The 16,809-nt window shown below is 41.9% G+C and overlaps 1 long non-coding RNA gene and 1 other non-coding gene across 2 annotated transcripts in view; both read left to right on the forward strand.

The window, feature by feature from the left end:
- LOC122441574 overlaps nucleotides 1-16,577 on the forward strand; it is a 36,950-nt gene extending 20,373 nt beyond the window's left edge. The window contains exons 3-5 of the long non-coding RNA XR_006269394.1: nucleotides 8,056-8,202; nucleotides 14,109-14,161; nucleotides 16,201-16,577. This is a non-coding gene — a long non-coding RNA (uncharacterized LOC122441574). The remainder of the gene's footprint in view (nucleotides 1-8,055; nucleotides 8,203-14,108; nucleotides 14,162-16,200) is intronic.
- On the forward strand, nucleotides 16,021-16,155 carry LOC122442773. Its single transcript, XR_006269761.1, has one exon. It is a non-coding gene; the product is annotated as a small nucleolar RNA SNORA70 (small nucleolar RNA).
- Nucleotides 16,578-16,809: the final 232 nt, after the last annotated feature.

The raw sequence follows: 16,809 nt of genomic DNA on the forward strand, positions 1-16,809 counted from the left end.
GTGAGAATTAATTTCCACCTACTCTGTCTTGCTCCCTGGAAACTTTCTGGGGCACTTTGACCTGCAGAGTCAAAAGGATGCTTATGTATTCAGTTTGCTTTGTAACAGCTAATGCTGACGTCATGAGGCATTCTGATCTGAGCCTGTTCCTTCAACCACATGTTTAATGCATTTTTGATCTGGTGAGTTGTAACTACTGATTCCTGCTTCTCAGATTCTTTCTTCCAATCCTGCTCCCTCAGCCCATCTTATACCATCTCAGCACCCTTGAAGAAATGGATTCATACCAGCATTCTTTTCCCTGCTTCCGCAAATGAAGAATATCCTGAATCTGGATGAAGAGTTAAGTCTGTTTCCATGGAGGGTTTCTACCTCATTCTCAAAGCTGTACTCAGCTTAGGAGAGGAAATCAGGTTGTTGTATAGACACATTGCCTGGAAGGAGAGACCTCACCGCCGAGGGCTTCTGAGGGAGGGTCTTGGGGACGTTACCTTCTATTCTTAATAATCCCTTCCTTTTCTTCCCTTTTTTCTGGCCTCAGCTCTTTACTTCTTTGCCTTCCTCAGGCCTCTATTTGCCCCATTTTCTCCTGGGAGCCCTTTCCTGCTCCAGGAATAACTTGGCTCCCTGCCCCAAGACTCTTCTGGCGATGCAGCATTGGCGGTGACAGGCATTCTCGAATCTCCTGGGCTTTCCTTCCTGTGACTGCGGGCTCTTGGGAAGGGAGGGAGGAGAGTAGTTCTGATCCTCTCCCTGGGGAAAAGGTAAGGGTGCTTCCACTCTGTCCTGAGATTTCTTCCAAATTTCTGAAGTTAAGCACACCTCACTGTGGAGATTCATCTCCCTGCCGAGTCTCTCAAATGGGCCCCATTTGTAGCTCTTCTAGTAACATAACGTGATTCTTTCTCACCAGAACCTAGAGCCTCATCTACTACTATCACGTGAGTATTTGATGGCAGCAGGAGAAAGAGAAGGTGAGTCACTAGGTTTGGGGGAGTATCATTAAAAACTTTTGCAAGAAGCATTTGCAGCTACTCCTGGTTTCTCTCTCTGCTGGTTGTATTTGTTCTCTCCCAAGCCCTATTTGGGCAGGGCCATCTGTGACTTATGCTTGGAGTTATGGAAGGTGGCTTTCCCTTCCCTTTCACACAATAACTGAGTATCATGTTGCCCTTCTGTTTCCGTCTCTGCCTTTCTGCATCAATTTTCAGCTTATCTGAATTCTCATTGTGTATGCTCATGGGGGCCAATTCCATTACATTGCTCCACAAAAGAGTCCTTGGACTCCCTTTTCTAGAGTAATTTAGCTGACTTCAGTATGAATCAAAAGAAGCTGACTTCAATATGAATCAAAAAGGAAAGATGTTTGGCAACATTTTGATAGCAATTATAGCAATTAAGGGAGTACACTGTCATGGGCTGGCTGTGGGTACAGGGCACCAAATGCCTCAGCTACAATGAATGTCAGATGAGAGCCCGGGGACCCCTGGGCATGGAGGACATTGTTCAAGACCAACTCTTGGTGGTTAGAGGGGCAGCCTTTGACCTCACAGAAGGCTTAAGTCTCACATTAACATTTAAGAAACTTATGGCCTAATGACTGATAAATTTAATTACCTTAGCTTGCTTACTATCTTTAATAAAACTCCTTAACTATAAAGAGTTACTGGTCCTACAGGCTTTGTGTTTAAGATGCTGTACAATTAATCAGCAAATGAGACCTTCCTTTTTTTTTGTAAAGGAGAATGATCAAGGAATTGAAAATAAGGAAAGATTTTAAGAAGTTGCTAGACCAGTACTACCAACTAGAACGAAGGATGAGTGTTTTTCCTACTTCAAGTCCCGAGTTAGATTCCTCAGCTAGGTCTACATGAATCGTGCTAAGCAGAGATGTGAGAGTCATATCTGGTGAATCCATGACTGCTCAGCAGCTTGCTTCAGCCCGGCTGTATTTTCCCACATTCACTGGATAATTGCCCAACACCTTTGAATTGATTAATTGGATCTTACATAAGAGAAGCCACATTTCTGAGTGGTGGCAAGTTCAAAAAAGTAAGACATTAAGAAAATTAAGAAGGTTTTTTTTTTTTTTCCAAACTTGAGGCCACCAATGCTTATTCCAAACTTTAAATCTTTCAAGATCAAAAGTCCGTCTTGAGGATAAAGCATACCAAAGCCGTAGAGAAACGTTAGTTTTGGCAAGATGAGCAAAGAGAAGTGGGCAGAAAGGAAGCAAACAAAATACAGAGAGGAAATTCTACCTTAACGCTCCTCACAGAAGTTTCATTAAAAAACAACAAACAATCATCCACCCATCTCTTTATATCAATAAAAAAATAATTAAAGGGAAAATATTTAAAATGAGTGACCTCTGCAGGTTCTGATCTTTTCAACATCTGAAATTCTGAAATTAAAAAGTTTTGTGACTTCCCTGGTGGTCTAGTGGCTAAGATTCTGTGCTCTCAATGCAGGGCACCCGGGTTTGATCCTGGTCAGGAAACTAGATCCCACTTGCCGCAACTAAAAGATTCCTTGTGCTGCAACTAAGACCCAGCACAATCAAATAAATAAATATTTTTTTAAAAAAGAATCCATTAAAAAAAAAAAGTTTTGTGAAATGTAATCCCTTAGGAAATTAATCAGAAGGTCCAAACGCTCACAGCCTCAGGGGTTGGCATGACTGGTTCTCTCCTTCTAGGTGAGACATACGCTCACTCTGTGTAAATGTGAGAATGCCATTACATGAAACCCCATCCCTGACACACAATGATTCAATTTAGTGGGCTTTAACAAGGGTACCAAGTCCAAGAATCCAATGAGAGAGTTAAGAAAGCATTTGGTTTTGTTTGCCTAACAGAAACAGCAGAAATACAGTTCCAATCCCACACCAAAGCTATTGAATTCCATTGACTTTAAAACATAAAACCACCTCTGGGACAACATTAAACACACCAATATTCACCTTAGAGGGGTGTCAGAAGGAGAAGAGAGAGAGAAAGGACCCGAGAAAATATTTGAAGAGATAATAGCTGAAAACTTCCCAAACATGGGAAAGGAAGTAGTCTGCCAAGTCCAGGAAGCACAGAGTTCCAGCAAGGATAAACCCAAGGAGGAACACACCAAGACACATAGTAATCAGGCTGGCAAAAATTAAAGACAGAGATAAAATATTAAAAGCAACAAGGGGAAAATATACAAGCAACTCCTGCAGCTCAATTCCAGAAAAATAAATGACCCAATCAAAAAATGGGCCAAAGATCTAAACAGACATTTCTCCAAAGAAGACATACAGATGGCTAACAAACACATGAAAAGATGCTCAACATCACTCATTATCAGAGAAATGCAAATCAAAACCACAATGATGTAGCATTACATGCCAGTCAGAATGGCTGCTATTCAAAAGTCTACAAGCAATAAATGCTGGAGAGAGTGTGGAGAAAAGGGAACTCTCTTACACTGTTGGTGGGAATGCAAACTAGTACAGCCACTATGGAGAACAGTGTGGAGATTCCTTAAAAAACTGGAAATAGAATTGCCATATGACCCAGCAATCCCACTCCTGGGCATACACACTGAGGAAACCAGATCTGAAAGAGACACGTGCACCCCAATGTTCATCACAGCACTGTTTATAATAGCCAGGACATGGAAGCAACCTAGATGCCCATCAGCAGACGAATGGATAAGGAAGCTGTGGTACATATACACAATGGAATATTACTAAACCATTAAAAAGAATTCATTTGAATCAGTTCTAATGAGATGGATAAAACTGGAGCCCATTATACAGAGTGAAGTAAGCCAGAAAGATAAACACCAATACAGTATACTAACACATATATATGGAATTTAGAAAGATGGTAATGATAACCCTATATGCAAGACAGAAAAAGAGACACAGATGTACAGAACAGACTTTTGGACTCTATGGGAGAAGGCGAGGGTGGGATGATCTGAGAGAACAGCATCGAAACATGTATATTATCAAGTGTGAAACAGATCACCAGTCCAGGTTGGATGCATGAGACAAGTGCTCGGGGCTGGTGTACTGGGATGACCCAGTGGGATGGGGTCGGGAGGGAGGTGGGAGGGGGGTTCAGGATGGGGAACACATGTAAATCCATGGCTGATTCATGTCAATGTATGGCAAAACCCACTACAATATTATAAAGTAATTAGCCTCCAACTAATAAAAATAAATGGAAAAAAAAAAAAAAAAAAAAACAACAAGGGAAAAATGACCAAAAAAATACAAGGGAACTCCCATCAGGCTTTCAGCTGATTTCTCAACAGAAACCCTACAAGCCAGAAGCGAATGGCATGATATATTTAAAGTGATGAAAGGGAAGAACCTACAACCAAGAATACTCTACCCAGCAACACTGTCCTTCAGATTTGATAGAGAAATCAAAAGCTTTCCAGACAAGCAAAAATTAAGAGAATTCAGCACCACAAAACCAGCTTTACAACAAATGCTAAAGCAACTTCTCTAGGCAGGAAACATAAGAGAAGGAAAAGACCTACAGAAAATAAACCCAAAACAATTAAGAAAACAGTAATAGGATCATACATATTGATACTTACCTTAAATGTAAATGGATTAAACGCATCAACCAAAAGACATAGACTGACTAGGTGGATGAAAACATGTGCATGTATGCACTTCCACTTACCACATCACTCACCTTGACCACCCCCCAAGTTGTATGTAATTATTTTATATTGCTAAGTTAATCATGTTCTCATTATGGCTTGCAACTGTAATTATCTTTTATTTTTTGTCTGGCTATTGATCGTGAAAACTGATAAACATCTTTTACTATTGTGATTATGTAACTGTTACTCACTTCACACTATTGTATCATGATTGGTCAACAGAAAAAATAATAGAACTCTGTAACACCAAAACTAGTATCTAATACAAAAATCAGTAATCACTTTCTAAAATTCAGATGTGTATCAGAATTATCTTGAAATTTTTGAAAAATACAATGCCCAGGTATTGCTTTTTTTCTCCAGAGCTCCAGATACATTTCTAATGAGCAGTCATGTTTAAAAACACTAGGACTATATGATGATCTTTTATTTTTATCTAGTTTGTTTCACTTTTTTTTATTTCACATTCAGTGCTCCCATTTCATTCAGTTTATGTTCTCCAATTTCTCCATCTGTTTTTGATGTTCTTTCTCAACTCTTTATCAAGTGTAGTATAAAAACTATTGTATACATATATATGTATGATATATATATTTTATAAAACTTATGAATTTTTGCCTATCTAAAAAATTATGGCATCTTGATCCCACTTGGTTGACTTAGTGTGAATAGAATGCTAAATTTCTAATTAAAAAATAGATATGCAACAAGCAAATAAAGTTTACTGTATAGCATAGGGAACTATAGACAGTATCTTGTAATAACCTATGATGGAAAATAGTTTCAAAAATAATATATATGTATTTTGTGTAACTGAATCACCTTGCTGTACACCTGAAACATTGTAAGTCAACCATACTTCAATAAAATAAATATATTTAATGAAACATAAAACCATATCAGGTTATATAATTACATTATTTGCAGAACTGGATCAAGTATAAAAACATTTTATCTGGAACAACAGACTGGTTCCAAATAGGGAAAGGAGTATGGCAAGGCTATATATTGTCACCCTGCTTATTTAACTTACATGCAGAGTACATCATGAGAAACGCTGGGCTGGATGAAGCACAAGCTGGAATCAAGAGTGCCGGGAGAAATATCAGTAACCTCAGATATACAGATGGCACTTTTTATGTCAGAAAGCAAAGAAGAATGAAAGAACCTCTTGATGAAAGTGAGAGGAGAGTGAAAAAGTTGGCTTAAAACTCAACATTCAGAAAACTAAGATCATGGCATCTGGTCCCATCACCTCATGGGAAATTGATGGGGAGACAGTGGAAACAGTGTCAGACTTTATTTTTGGGGGCTCCAAAATCACTGCAGATGGTGACTGCAGTCATGAAATTAAAAGACACTTGCTCCTTGGAAGAAAAGTTATGACGAACCTAGACAGCATATTAAAAAGCAGAGACATTACTTTGCCAACAAAGGTCTGTCTAGTCAAGGCTATGGTTTTTCCAGTGGTCATGTATGGATGTGAGAGTTGGACTATAAAGACAGGTGAGCACCAAAGAATTGATGCTTTTTAACTGTGGCATTGGAGAAGACTCTTGAAGAGTCCCTTAGACTGCAAGAAGATCCAACCAAGTCCATCCTAAAGAAAATCAGTCCTGAGTATTCATTAGAAGGACTGATGCTGAAGCTGAAACTCCAATATTTTGGCCACCTGATGTGAAGAACTGACTCATTTGAAAAGACCCTGATGCTGGGAAAGATTGAAGGCAGGAGAAGGGGATGACAGAGGATGAGATGGTTGGATGGCATCATCAACTCAATGGACATGAGTTTGAGTAATCTCCGGGAATTGGTGATGGACAGGGAGGCCTGGCATGCTGCAGTCCATGGGGTCGCAAAGAGTCAGACACAACTGAACGACTGAACTGACTGAACATACTTGCCAATGGAAAACACACAGGGGTAGGGTAGAGAACTGCTCCTTTTTCATGTTTTATCCCACTTCAAATTTACCTTGTCTCAAGGAGCTAGTACTCTACATAAGTTGAGTTCTATACATTCCACAGTGGTGGTTCCTTTAGCTAGTAGAACTCATGAGAGTAGGATAAATAATGGAAACTATGCTTCACAGTAAAAACTCCAAAAATCTGCCTTGTACCAAAAGTTTAAGCCCAACCGTAGCATTTGGTCTGCGCTCAAAGAAAGAAGGAAATCCAACCACAGCCTGTACTTGGGTGTACCTGAATTTATGGTTTCTTTCTCTGCTTGCTCTCTTCTCCATGGGACAGATCTGAGCCTGTTTCATTTCTACTGAAAGCAACCCAACTCCAGGTCACAAAAATCAATAGGAGCCCTGTACTTATTTTGGCTGCAAAGCTAGAGAACAAGGTGAGAAATGGCCCCTAAGTTAATACAAGGAAATTGAGTACACGGACACAGACTCACCCACATACAGGCAATTAACTTCACTTCCATGCAGCTGCCAGAGGAAGCTTATTGTTAACCAAGCTGACATGAGCACAGAAAGTAATCAGCTGTCATGAACATAACAAAAATGACCACTCTTCTCCGCTACCCCCCAAAAATGGTGAAGAGAGACTAACAAAATTAATCTGAATAAGATCTGCAGATAACATCAACTACAGCGGTTCTCATTCCTGGCTGAGACTTCAGTGATTTGGCAAATCATTGAAAAATATAGGCATATACCTACCTTATAGCACTCTGGGGAGAGAGTAAAGAGGGAGAGTAACAGTTTGATCAGTATTAGGTGAAGGGGGCATTCCTGTCCTACAGTCTCAGATCTGAGTCCTCTCTCTGGAGAATAACAAGTGTTATATAGCAAGTTTAGATGGTGTGTGTGTGTACGTCCATGCGGGCAGGGCGTGTGGATGTTTAATATTAATATCCCAGGGGTATAGCTGCTGAGGAGTTGTTCACTCTCAGAAGCAAGTACAAAGAATCCAGACTTTATATATGATTCACCTTAGATCATTCTCAATATTAATAGAGTAATCTCTTTTCACCTGGATGAAGAAAGACCTTGCTCTGGGTACAGTATGAATATTTTTACAAAGAAACTTCCAGAGATCCCGAGAGATGCTTCATATCTGTCCCAGAGATTCAAGCAAACAGCATTTTTCCACATGCAAATATCTCACTGGGGAAATGCTGACTCCTGGTTGCTCTCCTCCTCTGGGAAAGTTCTAGAAACCCACAGGAAGGATTCATTTCAACCTTCTGTGTGTCCCTGAAAGTTGCCAGAAGTCTCTAGTCTGTCTGAAGTGTTAAGTCAGGAAAACACGCCCATCAGAGTAAGAGTGGGATCTGTTGCCACACGGTAAACGCAGAGTAGTTAACCTTCTTACAGACATCGTCACATTTAACCCTCACAATGAACTCAGGGAAGAACCTGATATTTTCTGTGTTTTACAGACAAGAAGACTGAGACACAAAAGATAACAGTGATTTGCCCAAGGCTGTGTCACCCAGACACCTAACGTCGAGCTCCTGTTCACAAACTTCTCTGCATTGGGGAATGGTTTCCAAGGCCAGCCTAGTTCTTGTCAGTTCCTGAACTAGGTAAGTGAAGTCTCTGGGAAGGTCCAGTTCCATGCAGCAAAACCCCAAGTGGGAAGAATGACATAACCTGCATGGAATTAACGAGGCCCTTTCTTCCATGACCTACATGCTTCTTCCGTATGTTCTTCCTGACACCTATAGTCTCAACAGTATGTTCCTGACACACACATTGTGGACCCTGACTTTAGCAGAACTCTCTCTCCTGCCTAGCTGACCACTTGCTAACCAAGGATCATTGTATAGAAGATGTGATTGAGCCAGAGGCTGGCCCAGCACTGAGACCCATTGTGGGGAAGGATCTGCAGGGCTGTGTACAAAATTGAGTGACTGAATGCATACACGCACACACACACACACACGGAGCACACCCGAGTGTGACTGCGTGATAAGCTAGAAGCCGTGAACTGACCACTGTGGCTCAGGTAACTGACAGTGCAAAGTCCTCTAAGCTGAGTATGTGGAGGGCCATCTTCCTTTGAAAACTATTGTGAAAGCATTCTGTACACCAGCACCCAGGCAACAGCGAGAGCAGGAACCCCTGGGATGGGGGTCCCAGGTGGAGCTCTACCTCCCATGGTCCTCAGTTTCCACTGGAGTTTTTTCTCCACTGCCCGTGCCCATGAGATAACTGATTCCAAGCCTCTTCCATGCCCACCTCCCTGGGGCAACCTCATATTGATACTGTGTGCTGAGTGGAGGTTATCAGAAGAGCCTTAATGAGAAGGGATTTGGCCAGACAGACTGGGAGCCGCCTTCACTGAATGCAATGTTGGAAGTGAGTCAGGAAGGTCCTGAAGAATTCCAACTGCTTGAGGCAAGTTGGCAGCTTCATGTCCAGGCCTCTGGGGAAGCAGAGCCCTGGACGTTTGCCCTGCTTCAGTGCGTTGCACCCAGACTGCCCTGGGCACCATCTTCTCAGCCATCAGCACCCCTCAGTAATGATGAGCGCTCTGAGAGAGGCCTGGACTGGACATTTAACAAGCATTGGGGACCCTGGACTCACTGAAGAGAGGTTGATCTCTTGCAGAGGGTTGAACTGGACTTCTAGAAGGTGGATCACACAGTGGGTGGAGTCCTGTAGCTGAGTTCCTACAGCTTGGATTCCAGGGTTGCTTTGGTGTTGGGATAAAGCTTCCCACATGGCCTGGAACAATGGACTGGTTCAAAACTGGGATAGGAGTATGTCAAGGCTATATATTGTCACCCTACTTATTTAATTTACATGGGGAGTACATCATACAAAGAGATTGATGAATTACAAGCTGGAATCAAGATTGCCAGGAGAAATACCAACAATCTCAGATATGCAGATGATACCACTCTAATGGCAGAAAGTGAAGAGGAACTGAAGAGCCTCCTGATGGGGGTGAAAGAGGAGAGTGAAAAAGCTGGCTTAAAACTCAACATTCAAAAAGCTAAGATCATGGCATCCAGCCCCATTACTTCCTGGAAAATGGAAGGGAAAAAAGTAGAAGTAGTGACAGATATTATTTTCTTGAGCAGCAGAATCACTGCAGATGGTGACTGATGTTTGCTCATTGGAAGGAAAGTTTTGATAAATCTAGACAGCATATTAAAAAGCAGAGACATCACTTTGCCAACAAAAGTTCATTTAGTCAAAACTACGGTTTTACCATTAGTCATATATGGATGTGCGAGTTGGCCTATAAAGAAAGCTGCATATGCATGCTCCGTCATGTCTGACTCTTTGCGACCCCATAGACTGTAACCTTCCAGGCTTCTCTGTCCATGGAATTTTCCAGGCAAAAGATACAGGAGTGGGCCGCCATTTCCTTCTCCATAATAAAGCTGAGTGCTGAAGAACAGATGCTTTAAAATTGTGGTGCTGCAGAAGACCCTTAAGAGTTCCTTGGACAGCAAGGAGATCAAACCAGCCAATCCTGAAGGAAATCAATCCTGGATATTCATTGGAAGGACTGATGCTGAAGCTGAAGCTCCAATACCTTGGTCACCTGATGTGAAGAGCCAACTCATTGGAAAAGACCCTGATGCTGGGAAAGATTGGAAGCAAAAGGAGTAGGGGGTGGCAGAGGATGAGATGGTTAAATAGCATCACTGACTCAATGGACATGAGTTTGAGCAAACTCCGGGAGACAGTGAAGGACAGGGAAGTCTGGTATGCTGCAGTCCATGGGGTCACAAAGAGTCGGACATGACTTAACAACTGAACAACAACAACAATGAAAGTTCACCTCAATTGAATTCAACAGGCATTTCTTCCAAAGGACATCTATTCTCATTCTTGGTCATTTAAAACATCGGAACTCCCCTAGCCATCCTGCCCTCACACAAATGCTGAGTAAGAGATTGCTTCTACAGTGACTCTGAGAGACTTCAGGGAGACTCAGTTGATTTGACAAAATTCCCCACTGCACTCCTAAATCTTGGCCTATTAATGATTTATTTGTGACTAAGTATTAACTTTTCACAATGCAAACCTGCCTCAGATGGACAAATAGTGAATAGCTTTCCCATTCACGTGTTTTTAGAGAAGAAAAGGGACAGAATGTTAATAATGGATCAGCAGGTGAAACTCCAACAAGGAGAATGTTTGCTCAAGAAAAAGTGTCATCACTTTGCCATGTGGGGGTCATGGCCTCCCCAGGCCCTTATAGGTCCGGACTTAGGAGTCTTTGCATTAGTGTCAACAAAACACAGGGAAGGGGTTTCAACCTTCACTGAGACTCACGCAGTGAACACTCTAAAAAATCTACTGTGAATGTGTGGGGAAAAAAGGGAATTTTGAGCTGCTATTTTAATCAGGTGAAAACCAACTTGATGTTTCTCTATTTGACACTTTCTAATTTTCTCAGCCCCTGAATTTAGTCTCCTGGTTACTGGGGAAACACATTTTTTTCCCCCTGAATCTATATCTGCCCTATAATTACCTCTAATCAAGAGCTGTAATGTTGCTTTAGTTTCATATAGAAGAATCATAAAACTGGTCAGAGAGGCTCTTGTGATAAAGACAGAAATCCGAAAATACCAGGAGGCCTGAGCATGGACTTGTTAGGCCAGTTCCTGACCCACGAGCCTGCTGGCCCCTTGGCTTCTATGATACTCATGCTTATTCTGCTGGGCTGGGTGCCCCTGACTTTGAGATGTCACCTACACCTGCGTGTCACACCTGGAATCAGTGCCCATTCTGCTTCTGAGTCATAAGTGATGAGGAATTGACCTGTTTGAGGAGGGGCCCCTGCCACGCAGATCTCTGTCCAGGGCTTCAGGGGCATTTGGGAAGCCATTACCAGGGTTGTAATGCATCGGGGCAGGGGGTGGAGATTTGCCCCACCTCAGAAATACCAGAGGGAAAGGCAGAGGGCGGGAAGAGAAGTGTGTCCAGGAGAGGTACCCCAAAGCCTGGGTCAATCAGCTATTGAGGACTGACCCTGGGAAGAGGGTAAAGTCTGCAAAGCATAGTTTTTAGTCTATAAACATTCATTTAGCAACTATCATACGCCAAGCCCTGTAATAAGCTGTGGGGAAACATTGGTGAACAAGAAACAAGAATTTATAGTTCAAATATCAGACTGGAATCAAGCGGTCACCCCACCTCCAGGGTCCCCTTCTCCTTCTCAAAAAATGTCCTTGCACCAGCCAGCCTGTGTCACATGGAGACCAGACACCTACCTGCATTTCTGTTCTTTGAAGACACCATTCCTAAGCTCCCCCAAATCCCTTTTCTCTTGCACCCTCATCCCTTGAGTACTCTAAAATACCTATTTGCTGGGGAAGTTCAATCTATTGACTGATCACTTAGATCCTGTTACCTTTTTTTCCAAAGATATTTACTTTTAAAAGAGGGCACCCTGGAGGAGGAAATGGCAACCCACTCCAGTATTCTTGCCTTGAAAATTCCACAGACAGAGGAGCCTGGCAGGCTGTAGTCCATGAGGTCGCAAAAAATTGGATACGACTGAGTACACACACACACACACACACACCAGAGAGCAGAGTTTTATCCGAAAGAATCATACTTCTGATGGCAGAATTTCTGTCACAGGGACAGAATGGTTAAAAAAATTTTTTTAAATACTGACATTATTTTAATATTCCCTTCTATGTCTAGTGACATTATTTTAATATTCACTTAATTTCACAGCAATCATATGAAGTTGTTGATAATAAATAGAAAAGAATATGAAATTCAGAAAGTCCTAGTTTTTACACAAGGTCACACAGCAAGAAAATAACAAAAGTGAAACATGGAAGCAAATTCTCTGACTCCAAAGCAGGGGTCTTTCCATTGCACCACAAGTGCTTCTCTTGGCAATTACTTTGTACAAATCTTTGGGACATCACCTGGCTTGAATTAGGGGCAGAGATAGACTTTGATGGGGTAGTAATATTTATGAGACTTTCCGTAACTCAAACAGTTACCTTGGGAATCACTTTTAGTTTTCCTAGGTGATCTGCCAAAAGTATTACCTCTTCTATTTTACCTCTAAACCTAACTTAAGCTCCCTTCTAAAATTTTGAGGTGTGAGGGAAGGATTGGATAGTGGCTTATGGAATCATGCCAGTGTTCTCAGGGTCCTTGGGCATGGCTTAGGGATTGGCCTGTCCTTCTCCTATCTTCCATGAACAGACGGATCAGTCTTGGTTGTTAAGAACTTCTCTGAGTGGTCCAGCAGCATGGGAAAAACATGGCCTGTCTGGTGGCCTTGGCCCAGCCCTGGCCATAAAAAGGGATTTCATATCATTAGCAGCTTTCCTTTCACAGTTGGTTGGCGTGAAATGTCTTGGCAGCTGAAATGACAGTGGGGATTCCCTCCTCATCAGTGATTTCACAGAGTGAGTCAGAAAACACCCCATACTAAGAGCAGCCATGGTGCAGCTGTATTGACTGCTTTAATTTGTGGCTCTGACAATAACAAGTTGAGATGCTGAAAATGCGTGTAGCAGTGGTCAGCTGGCGACCAGATGGCAAGTTGAAATTAACTTTACACGGCAGGTCTAGTGGATAAGCTGGTTGTGTCTAGATGCCTAGCTTTGTCAACATTACTAGAAGGCTCTGCTACCAAGGCTGAGCTGGAGATCATGGGGTAAGTAGAGGCACCCTAGGTGGTCCCAATGAAGAGTGTGGGGTGTGTATGTATACATATATATTAAATATATATATATATGTATATATACATATATGTACAAAATATAAATAAATATATTTATTTTTACTCAGTATTTGTTGTCTATATTCCAAAGAGGATGGAAAATATAATTATATCCACCCCTGAGCAGGTTGCATTTGAGGTCAGGGCATGAAGTTCAGGTATGCTTTCTAGTAGAACTGAGTATTTCACTAGTGTGTCAGAGTTGAAAATAATAGCTCCCAGGTTCATTTGAAATGTTCCCTCCTTTAAAGACCAAAGCAGAGTGAATGAACCTATTGGCTAATTGAGTCTCTCTATTGATACCTAAAGTGACATCCATGGCTTATGCTGTGAGTGAAAATTCAGGCACTGCCCTACATTAAACTTGAAGTTTTGTTTTCTTTCTACTTTGGGTCTATTGACTCAATTACCACCAACAGGCAGAGTTCACTCCAGTCCCACCTCTGCCTATTTACCAAGTAGAAGTTGTAGAATAGAGGTGAAGGTGGTTTGGTGTAGAATTTTAACTCTGCTGTTTGCCTGGGGCAGTGTAGCAAGTATCCTCCAAGGTGGCCACCAGTGACCTCTGAATCCTGGTATTCACACCCTTGTGTAATTCCCTCCCCTTGGCTATTCACTGGCATCTAGCAAATACAGAGAAATGATGAAATGTCAATTCTGAGATTAGAGCATAAAAAGATTGTGGTTTCCAGCTTGAATGCAAACTTTCTCACTTTCTCTCATTCTCTTTTTCTCTTTGATCATTCTTTCTGTGGGCACCATGCTGTGAATTAGGCTGGAGAAAAAAGAAAAGAGACCTGCCAGTAACTACATCAGGGAGCATGCAAGTAAGTTCCCTCCCCTTTTTCGTCCCCTCTCTGGCATTCAGATGAAACCACAACCCTAGCCAACAGCTTGCCTGCAACCTCAGAGAGACCTTGACCCAGAGGCACTCGGTGAAGCTGTGCCCAGATTTCTGATCAACAGAAAGTGTAATAGATGTTTGTAGTTTGAAGACACCAAGTATTTTTTTTTGAGCGAGGGGTGTCATTTATTAAGCAGGAGTAGAAAACCAACACAGGCAGCACTGGATGCCACGCTGGTTCCCCCGTTAACCACTGAGTGGCTGGGCCGAGTCATCACAGGACTCAGTGGACTGTACACTCGAGTTCTAAGTGGATCCTGACATTGGAGGGGGAGTTTTTCTAAACTTGAGTGGTGGAATCACCACCCGTGACTCACTGTGCATACAGGGAGCTCCTCAGACACATTTCCACCACTGGCTAGAGTAGTTTAAAGACAGTCTTGGTCCAGAGGCAAGGGCTCCACCACAGACTTACTAAAATAGAATCTCTAGGGTGGACCTGGATCTGTATTTCTGGTAAATCATCCCAGTAATTTTTCCGTTTAGTTCATTTTAGAAATCACTGGAATAAATAACCTTTCCAGGTCTTGTTCTGTGTTGGATGTCCATGGCTCTCTGTGTTAAAGGAGCTTCACATCTCATGCAGGTAATACCCAGCAGTGAGGTTAGCATATTTGTATGTTCTAAATGTGGGTATTCAGAAGCTTGTTGTAGGACTCAGAAATTTGAGCAAAGGAATTCCCTCGTAGCTCAGCTGATAAAAAAATCTTTCTGCAACGCAGGAGACCCAGGTTCGATCCTTGGGTCGGGAAGATCCCTTGGAGAAGGAAATGGCAACCCACTCCAATATTCTTGCCTGGAGAATCCCATGGACAGAGGAGCCTGGCAGTCTACAGTCCATGGGGTTGCAAGAGTTGGACACGAGTTAGTGACTAAACCACCACCACCGACCAAGGAATGCTTGTATATCTGAGTCTAATCATAGAATTCATGAAGATTCTAGCATGATTCCACAAATGGTTCTCTAACAACTCAAACATCAGTGATACATTGCTGAAGTTAACTATTTTCAGAGACACTGTGGTATGGGGAAGGAGACACTGGAATTAGAGCCAGAACCAGGTTTAGGTGCTGGCTCCTCTGCTTTGCAGCTGTGTGACCTTGGGCAAGTTAATTAATGTCTCTGAGCATACTTTTCCACTTTATTTTTAGAACTTTGTTGGGGTTTTTTCCCCCTGACTACAAAAGTAATATAGCCTCCTTCTAAAAAGAGGGAACATGCAGATAAGTATTTTTAAAATCCAAAATTATACATAACCTAGAAACCTCTGATAGCTACAGTCCTATTTTCTCCAGTCTAGTTTAGATTTGGGTTTAGGTACATGTTTTTACATAACTATGATCATGCTATTAGATAAGACTTTCATCCTGCTTTTTCACTTAACCTTTGTATTCTGAACATTTTCTCATATCATTAAAAGTTTCTCAAAGATATCACTTCCAGGAGCCTTATAGTACTCCACTGTGTAGGTGTATCATGACTGTTTTCTGTGGTTAAATATTTCTATTATTTCCAAGTTTTCACTTTAATAAAAAATATTGTGAGAAACATCTTTGTTTACAATATTTGTCCACATTTCCTATTACTTTCTTAGAAGGAACTCTCAGAAATGAAATCACTGCATCCAAAGGTTTAAATACTTTTAAAGGATCTGATACATGTTGCAAATTGCCCTTCAGAAAGGTTTAACCAGCATGTGCTTCCACTAGTAGAAGGAGAAATTTCATCTTGATGCAACTTTGCCAACATAACCGTTATTCTAAAATATTGTTGATTTGATTTTGCAGCCAGTTAAGCCGACTGTGCTCTTTTCCCCATGGGGGCCCAGTGTGCAATGGCTGCAAACAGCAGCCTCCTTGGTAGTGTATGCAGCCTGTCGCCTGTACAGGTAGCCCTAAGGGACCTTGGAGACAACTCTTCCTAGTGGGCACTCATGACTGGCCTGCTGTTTCCCAATCTAGACTCCAGACAGGTGTGCGTGGTGCCTTTGGAAAGCCCCAGGGCACAGTGGCCAGGGTCCACATTGGCCAGGTCATAATGTCCATCTGCACCAAGCTGCAGAACAAGGAGCATGTGATTGAAGCCCTCCGCCGGGCCAAGTTCAGTTTCCCTGGCCGTCAGAAGATCCACATCTCCAAGAAGTGGAGACTTACCAAGTTCAATACGGATGAATTTGAGAACATGGTGGCAGAAAAGCGACTCATCCCGGATGGCTGTGCGGTCAAATACATCCCTAATTGTGGTCCCCTGGACAAATTGTCGGGCCCTGCACTCATGAGCATCAGCGCTGTTCCCTCCTTAATCACGCTCACCAATAAATGCTATTTCCTGTCAAAAATAAAAAATAAAAATAAAATAAAATATTGCTGATTTGATGATCTACATGACTTTGTTAGTTTGATAGTCAAAGTACGCTTTCCTGTTATAACGTGTACTTCTTATATTGTTAGTAAGATCAAGCACTTTTCCTATATTTAGTACTTCTTTGGTAAAATGAAAATGATGTTCCCTACCTATATCATAGGATTGTGGGGAAATTTTATGAAATGGTGATTGTGAATATTTTTAAT

Source organism: Cervus canadensis, chromosome 5 (genome assembly GCF_019320065.1).
Source record: "Cervus canadensis isolate Bull #8, Minnesota chromosome 5, ASM1932006v1, whole genome shotgun sequence".
Classification (NCBI taxonomy): domain Eukaryota; kingdom Metazoa; phylum Chordata; class Mammalia; order Artiodactyla; family Cervidae; genus Cervus; species Cervus canadensis.